Genomic DNA, 7,742 nt, shown 5'->3' on the forward strand with positions numbered 1-7,742 from the left:
ACCAATAACAGCAGAACTCTATCAGGCGTAATATCGCTCTACTCGGTGCGTCATTGGCTGACAGGCAAGGAGCGCTTGTGAGACTTAATTGGCTGGAAACATTTTTGTTTGTAGGTAAGAAAACAACGCAAAGAAACATACCAAAAAACGCAGACAAATGTTTCAGGAAGTAAGTCTTATTAGCAAGATGCTAATCATTAGCTATGACCAGCTAACTTTCCTGATGTCAAAAAATTGATGTTATATTGCAATTTTCATCATAGAATATTTTCTTTTTTTCACTTAATTTTTATTTAAATTTTTGCAGCTTACACATTCAGTCTGCTGCTTTATATGGTATACTTAAAAAAGAACAAAACCTTAAAAGTATATACAACGACTTAGGCTTACAAGTGGAGTAGGTCACATGGTTAAACATAAGTAACTTACAAACATAGATATAGTTAGTAATTAAATAAGCAGCACAAATGGAAATAACAAAAAATATAGAAAATAATAAGTAAAGATTAAAAAAGTATAATAGAAATGAAATAGAATGAAATGAAGAAAAAAAAATATATGAATAAAAAAAAAAAAAATGTTTCACTGCATTAATATGGTCATGGCCGGTTTCCACCTATTACCAAATATGTCTTTTTCAAGCCTCAGGCAATAAGTTATTTGTTCCATATGATAGATTTCCCAGACCTTTTCAATCCACATTTTGTATGTTGGCGGGTCAGGCTTCAACCATTTAACTGTGATGCATTTAAGAGCTGCAATCAGTAATATTTGTAGAAGTTATTTTTTTCCTCTTCCAGAAATGTCTTTTGGTAATAATCCAAAAAGTAACTTCTCAGGATCTTTGTTAAAGGTTTTCTGAAATACTTTTCTAAGGGCCTCGAATATCTCATCCAACATTTTTCTCAATATAGGACATGTCCAAAATATATGAGTATGGTTGCCGATGTGTGACCCACAACTTCTCCAGCATTTATCTGAGTGTATTGACCCCATTTTAGATATGACCGCTGGAGTCCTAAAGAAACTTATTATTATCTTCCACCTAAATTCTCGCCATGTATTAGAGTTAGTGACTTGATGCACTGCAGTACACATTTCGTCCCATTTGTCTTGCTGTATATCTATATTCATTTCACTTTCCCATTTTTCTTTGGTCTGTAGAGTTTTGTTAGGATCCATATCTATAAATAACTTGTATAAATGGCTAATAATTTTCTTATTCCCACTACCTGTTTGAAATTTTATCAAGAATTCTTCAATTTTAGTGGGTTCTAGGATTTTAGTCCACTCTCTATCTTGGAATATTTTCATTATGAATATTCTGGATTACTTTCAATCGGTGAAGAGTGGATTTATAAAACGGCTTCTGGACGCCTTCAAAGTTATTTTGTTGTGGCTGCTTTGTAATGTTTACATTTTTACATGCTGCTATATCTGTTTTAATTGTGCTTTGGTGCTCACTGTGTCCATAAAATGAACTTTGTGGTTCAATTGTGGAGAATCTAAGCTTTCCAACAAGGTCAAACATGTCTATATTGGTAAAAATGTTACCGTCGTAATTTTCATGATTCTGAGTAATTAGTTTGTTGACAATCGGATGGCTTGTGTGTAATATAATNAAGCCGGTAACACGGCTCTGCTTTATGCAACCAACTCATGTTTGCCCTTGTTTGAAACCTTATTTCATTGGCTACAAAGCCAAACAGCCCAAGTGGTCTTAACCAATAACAGCAGAACTCTATGAGGTGTAATATCGCTCTACTCGGTGCGTCATTGGCTGACAGGCAAGGAGCGCTTGTGAGACTTAATTGGCTGTCCCTGACTCAAATCGAGTCATACAAAGATGCAAACATTTTTGTCTTGTAGGTAAGAAAACGATGCAAAGAAACATACCAAAAAACGCAGACAAATGTTTCAGGAAGTAAGTCTTATTAGCAAGATGCTAATCATTAGCTATGACCAGCTAACTTTATTGATGTCAAAAAATGTATGTTATATTGCAATTTTCATCATAGAATATTTTCTTTTTTTCACTTAATTCTTATTTCAATTTTTGCAGCTTACACAGACATATACATACAAGCCCACATTCAGTCTGCTGCTTTATACGGTATACTTAAAAAAGAGCAAAACCTTAAAAACGACTTAGGCTTACAAGTGGAGTAGGTCACATGGTTAAACATAGGTAACTTACAAACATAGATATAGTTAGTAATTAAATAAGCAGCACAAATAGAAATATCAAAAAATTTATAGAAAATAATAAGTAAAGATTAAAAAAGTATAATAGAAATGAAATAGAATAAAATGAAGAAAAAAATATATGAATAAAAAAAAAAAATGTTTCACTGCATTAATATGGTCATGGCCGGTTTCCACCTATTAACAAATATGTCTTTTTCAAGCCTCAGGCAATAAGTTAGTTGTTCCATATAATAGATTTCCCAGACCTTTTCAATTCACATTTTGTATGTTGGCGGGTCAGGCTTCAACCATTTAACTGTGATGCATTTAAGAGCTGCAATCAGTAATATTTGTAGAACGTATTTTTTTCCTCTTCCAGTAATGTCTTTTGGTAATAATCCAAAAAGAAACATTTCAGGATCTTTGTTAAAGGTTTTCTGAAATACTTTTCTAAGGGCCTCGAATATCTACATTTTTCTCAATATAGGACATGTCCAAAATATATGAGTATGGTTGCAGATGTGTGACCCACAACTTCTCCAGCATTTATCTGAGTGTATGGACCCCATTTTAGATATGACCGCTGGAGTCCTAAAGAAACTTATTATTATCTTCCACCTAAATTCTCGCCATGTATTGGAGTTAGTGACTTGATGCACTGCAGTACACATTTCATCCCATTTGTCTTGCTGTATATCTATATTAATTTCATTTTCCCATTTTTCTTTGGTCTGTAGAGTTTTGTTAGGATCCATATCTATAAATAACTTGTATAAATGGCTAATCATTTTCCTATTACCACTACTTGTTTGCAATTTTAACAAGAATTCTTCAATTTTAGTGAGTTCTAGGATTTTACTCCACTCTCTATCTTGGAATATTTTCATTATGAATATTCTGGATTACTTTCAATCGGTGAAGAGTGGATTTATAAAACGGCTTCTGGACACCTTCAAAGTTATTTTTTTGTGGCTGCTTTGTAATGTTTACATTTTTACATGCTGCTATATCTGTTTTAATTGTGCTTTGGTGCTCACTGTGTCCATAAAATGAACTTCGTGGTTCAATTGTGGAGAATCTAAGCTTTCCAACGAGGTCTAACATGTCTATATTGGTAAAAATGTTACCGTCGTAATTTTCATGATTCTGAGTAATTAGTTTGCCGGCAATCGGATGGGTTTTGTGAGGTTAATATAATCCCAAGATATATCTTTATGCCCCCAAAATTCTTTGCTCCCTTAACTATTATTTTGATTTGCTCCATTTTGTGTTTCACTTTATCACTACAACTTATCACTCACTCTATGAACAAAATAATCTCCTCCAGTTCAGTTCTGGATTTGTTTTTTTGAGCATATCTGGGCACACATGGGCTACTGTATAAAACCTCAAACTCAAAGCAATCTTTTCTTTCTATTTTTCCACTCTGTGTTCTCTTCCGCATTTGTTACACCTCTGCTTCACTTTGCATAGTGCTATGTGTCCATACCTCTGGCTTTTGCAACAGTGTGCTAATGGAGCAGTACAAGGCCTAATGGCAAAGCTCAGGCATCCTATTTTAACCTTTTTTGGAAGCACAGCCTCCTGAAACTCTGGAATAAGAGACAGGCTATTGACCATTTCCCCATACTCTTCTCAACAGTTTCTGTATTCTGTTCCCCTCCCATCCTTTAATACTGTACTGGGGTTATTCCTAACCTTCCTCCATTGAATTTCCCACAACACCAGCTCTTTATTACTGGAATGAAAACTCAAGAATTTCCAATATTTTGAGGAACTCTTACTCACATATTACTAAAGCCACTTTAGATGTCTTGAGTCTTTTTAGATGTTTTAACTTATCTTTTTGTCTCCACCTCCTCCAAAACCCTGCCCTGAGTAATTTTTTTAATCATCTTGCATTTCTCAGATACTGATCTAGTAACACAGACCCTATGTGTCTTGATTTGCACAAAACTAACGAAAATCTGATTGGAGGTAGAGAATGCAGGACAGATATCACCATTTATTAAGCTGAAGTTTTATCTGTCTGCCTGGGCCATTAATATATGTCTTCAAGCAGAGACGAGCATTAAATGATTCATATGTATTTACACCACAGTTCAGGATGTTGTTGTTATGATACTACATACCAGCCCAAAGAAAATACACATTACACACCCGTTGCTTTGAAAGCTGACTCTAAAGATCTTACATCTGCATTGAGTGACAAGGTAGCCATAAATGACACATTCAGAGCAACAATGCACTGGACTGGTTACGTTTCTTCTCTGCTGTAGTATATCTAAAAAAAAAAAAAAATACTAGAGGTGTGTGAGTCATGATTTAAACTGGAAGAATCGTGTTTACATGACTCCTTAGAGAGCTGGACTATCATAATGTTACGGCTGGCCAAATCCATTGTTTTTTTTTCCCCAAAAGGAATTCCATTTAAATATCCATTGGTGAGGCAACTGAAAGTATCTTTGCCTTTAATTTCAGATGATGTCCCCATAATCCTCTTAACCCCTGATTCCATTGCAGCACCTAAGAGATGCTCTCCATTCGGAGATTACCGGTATGATGAATATATAAGGCTGTTTTATTCCTATTTTTTTTTCTCATTGATGGAAATGAGCAAAGATAAAATATCTAGAGGATTTAAATCAGGATTTTCAGATTTTGCTTTTTAATCCAATGGTTACAGTTGGATGTTAGGTAAAAATGAAAATCCCAAAATAGTGGATACATCTAGTAACTAAAAAAAATAGAGACATAAGACCGGCAAGTATTTAATGCTGAATTTGATGAAGAAAGAGAGAGCCAAACACTGACTATAGTAATAAAATATAAAAACTGTTACGAGTCAAACAGGAGGTCAGTAAAAAAGTATTTGGTAAAAAGGGTACTAAAGCACTGAGCAAAAGTTAAGTTATGTGTAAATTCTAGTATTTTAATAACTATGATAAAATAATTAAAACAATGAAAAAATGTGATTGACAAATAACAATTTCCAACGAGGAAATACTTTTCCTAATGAATTTATTTCATAAATCTTATGAAACACTTATGACAATATTAATTCCTTACTGTATATGTCAGGGTGGGTTAAAGTAAGCTTGGGTACAGTAAAGCATTATAAATAATTTTACCATAAACATTAACTGTGTGTATTTGTCTGAGCACTTGTAATGCAGCCAAATTAGTCACCTTGGATGCAGAAGCCAAACATTTCACCCAAGTGAGAGAAGATATAGTTTTTTAAAAGATAATACTCAAGTAGTAAGCAGCATATGTTTTTGGCAAGAAATGATACAAGTTACTGTATCTGAGTAAATGTAGTTACTCACTACCCACCTCTGCAGACAGCATATCCTACCATGGGGACCTTGTGACAATAAATTATCATACCCCATACTCAAAATCTCATTTAACTGAATATTCTCACAGAAGACAAAATGGGTACCGGTAATTCAATTTGTTTTAGGAAGAAGATTTAAGAAAACAGACATAGGTTCATCTTATGATAATCATTGGGCTGAGTATAACCAAAACCAGCCTATAAATATTGTAAATACATACAAATGGAGGACAGCTGATAACAAAAATTTTATTTCAAATGGGAAATCCAATATTTAAAACAAAGATAGATTAGATTTAGCAAGTCAAGTTAAATATATATATATATTTCACTTCTTTCTGCCAAAACTCTGTTTAACTAAGATGGGAGAATGTAAACATTTTGAAGTGGCCTAGTCTGGGTTCCCACTCTTACCGTATGTGACACAAAGTCTTGGGGGGAGCTAAAGATTATGATGGTGACCGCGAGACCTCCAACCGTGTCAACTTAAAGCTTGTCATATAAAAGATAAATCATTAAAGTAGTCAGCAATTATTAAAAAAAATGGATTGCTTCACTTGTCTGCCTTCAAACACATGTGACCTTTAATAATAACTGAAAGGATTTCACAAGACTCTTCTGGAGAGGTTTTTTTTTTAGCAAATCTTAAAGCATCAACCAAGTCTGTAACCTCCTGGATGGGTTTGTTGATAAATCGTTTTGTCAGAAGAGTCTCTCCAGTCTCTGAAGTTACAGGGAGTCATAAATTATTATAGGAAATGTTACAACAAAAAGAACCCATCCAGAACACTTACTCAATGTTCCTTTCTATTTTTTTTACCTTGATTGTTTGAGTCCAGGTCTGGCTCAGAGTTTCTGCTGTAATTCTTCCCTCAGGATTCAGGGTAAATTTTATTTCACAAAATGGTCTAATTTATGTCTTCTGAATCTTTGTGCACCAAAATAGTCATGTTGGATCAGAAAGGGGGAAATACCAATATGTTCCCACAATGTTGCAAGACTAAAATGATCAAAAATGCTGAAACATTAAGAATATCTTTCATTATAACCAAGGATTTGAGCCCGATACCACGGAAAACAAACACTTGCTGTAATCCAGTCTGTATCAAAGCTTATTATTTCCTGCATTGTAGTAAAGGATGTTCGTTTTTCCCAAAAATGTCAAACCAAGAGTCATACATTAGAATATTAGATTGAGAGGCTCTTAGGAAACCATCTTACCTACCCTAGAGTCCTATGGCAATGGCCTTCTAGTGCCCTCTGATGCTTTGCAGTGTACTTGGTCATATAAAACTAGAATTTAGCGGCTCTACCATGTAACCTCATTGCATTATGTTCTCCATCCATTAGTCTTGAATTAATTACATTTTAGGTTTAAAGCTCTATAGAGCTGACGACCCCCCCCTCCCCCTTGCAACACACACCCACACACAAACAACACTCGTTCTGCCATCGTAGTGAGGACCATGTGTTGACTCTCCTTGACTTCCATTGATTTTCAGTCATTTTCAACCCTTTCTATGCCCTTACCCTAACTTTAACCATTACCAATGCATACCTCACCCTAACCCTAACCAATTGACCTCTTAGCCCTAAACCTAATTGGCAAAATATTAGTGAGGACCGGCAAAATGTCCTCACTTTACAACAACTGGTCCTCAATTTGATGGTGAAATTGGAAAATTGGTCCTCATTTTGAGGGCTTGACAGGTACACACCCACACACACTACAGTATGCGACTTTATGTGAACTATCACTTTGGTACTTACAGTAGTTGATGTATTTCCCAATCTCTTCCAGATGTTATTACCCATATCAAAGAGGTTTCTAAAATTCCCTTCTTTCATCTGGTTCCTAGAATTTCTAAAAGTAGAATGGGATGAAGATATTTTAGTTATCAGGCTCCTCTCTTGTGGAACCACCTACCAGTTTTAGCCCATGATGTAGACACTCTGTCTACTTTTAAGGGTAAACTTTTCTTTTTTTTTGATAAAGCTTATAGTTAGAGGGGCTCAGGTTATCCTGAGCTATCTCAATAGTTATGGTGCTATAGGCTTAGACTTTTTCATCATTCTGCTTCATTCTATCTCTATTCTCCCACTCTGCAGAATGTCTTTGTTTAATCTCTAATGCTATGTTCTCTCTGCTTTTTCTCATCATAGTAGCTTCATCTGGTCTGTTCCTGTTTGGTGTGGCACCATCCTGGAGAGAAAT

Source organism: Cyprinodon variegatus, unplaced genomic scaffold (assembly GCF_000732505.1).
Source record: "Cyprinodon variegatus isolate N-32 unplaced genomic scaffold, C_variegatus-1.0 Scaffold526, whole genome shotgun sequence".
Classification (NCBI taxonomy): Eukaryota; Metazoa; Chordata; class Actinopteri; order Cyprinodontiformes; family Cyprinodontidae; genus Cyprinodon; species Cyprinodon variegatus.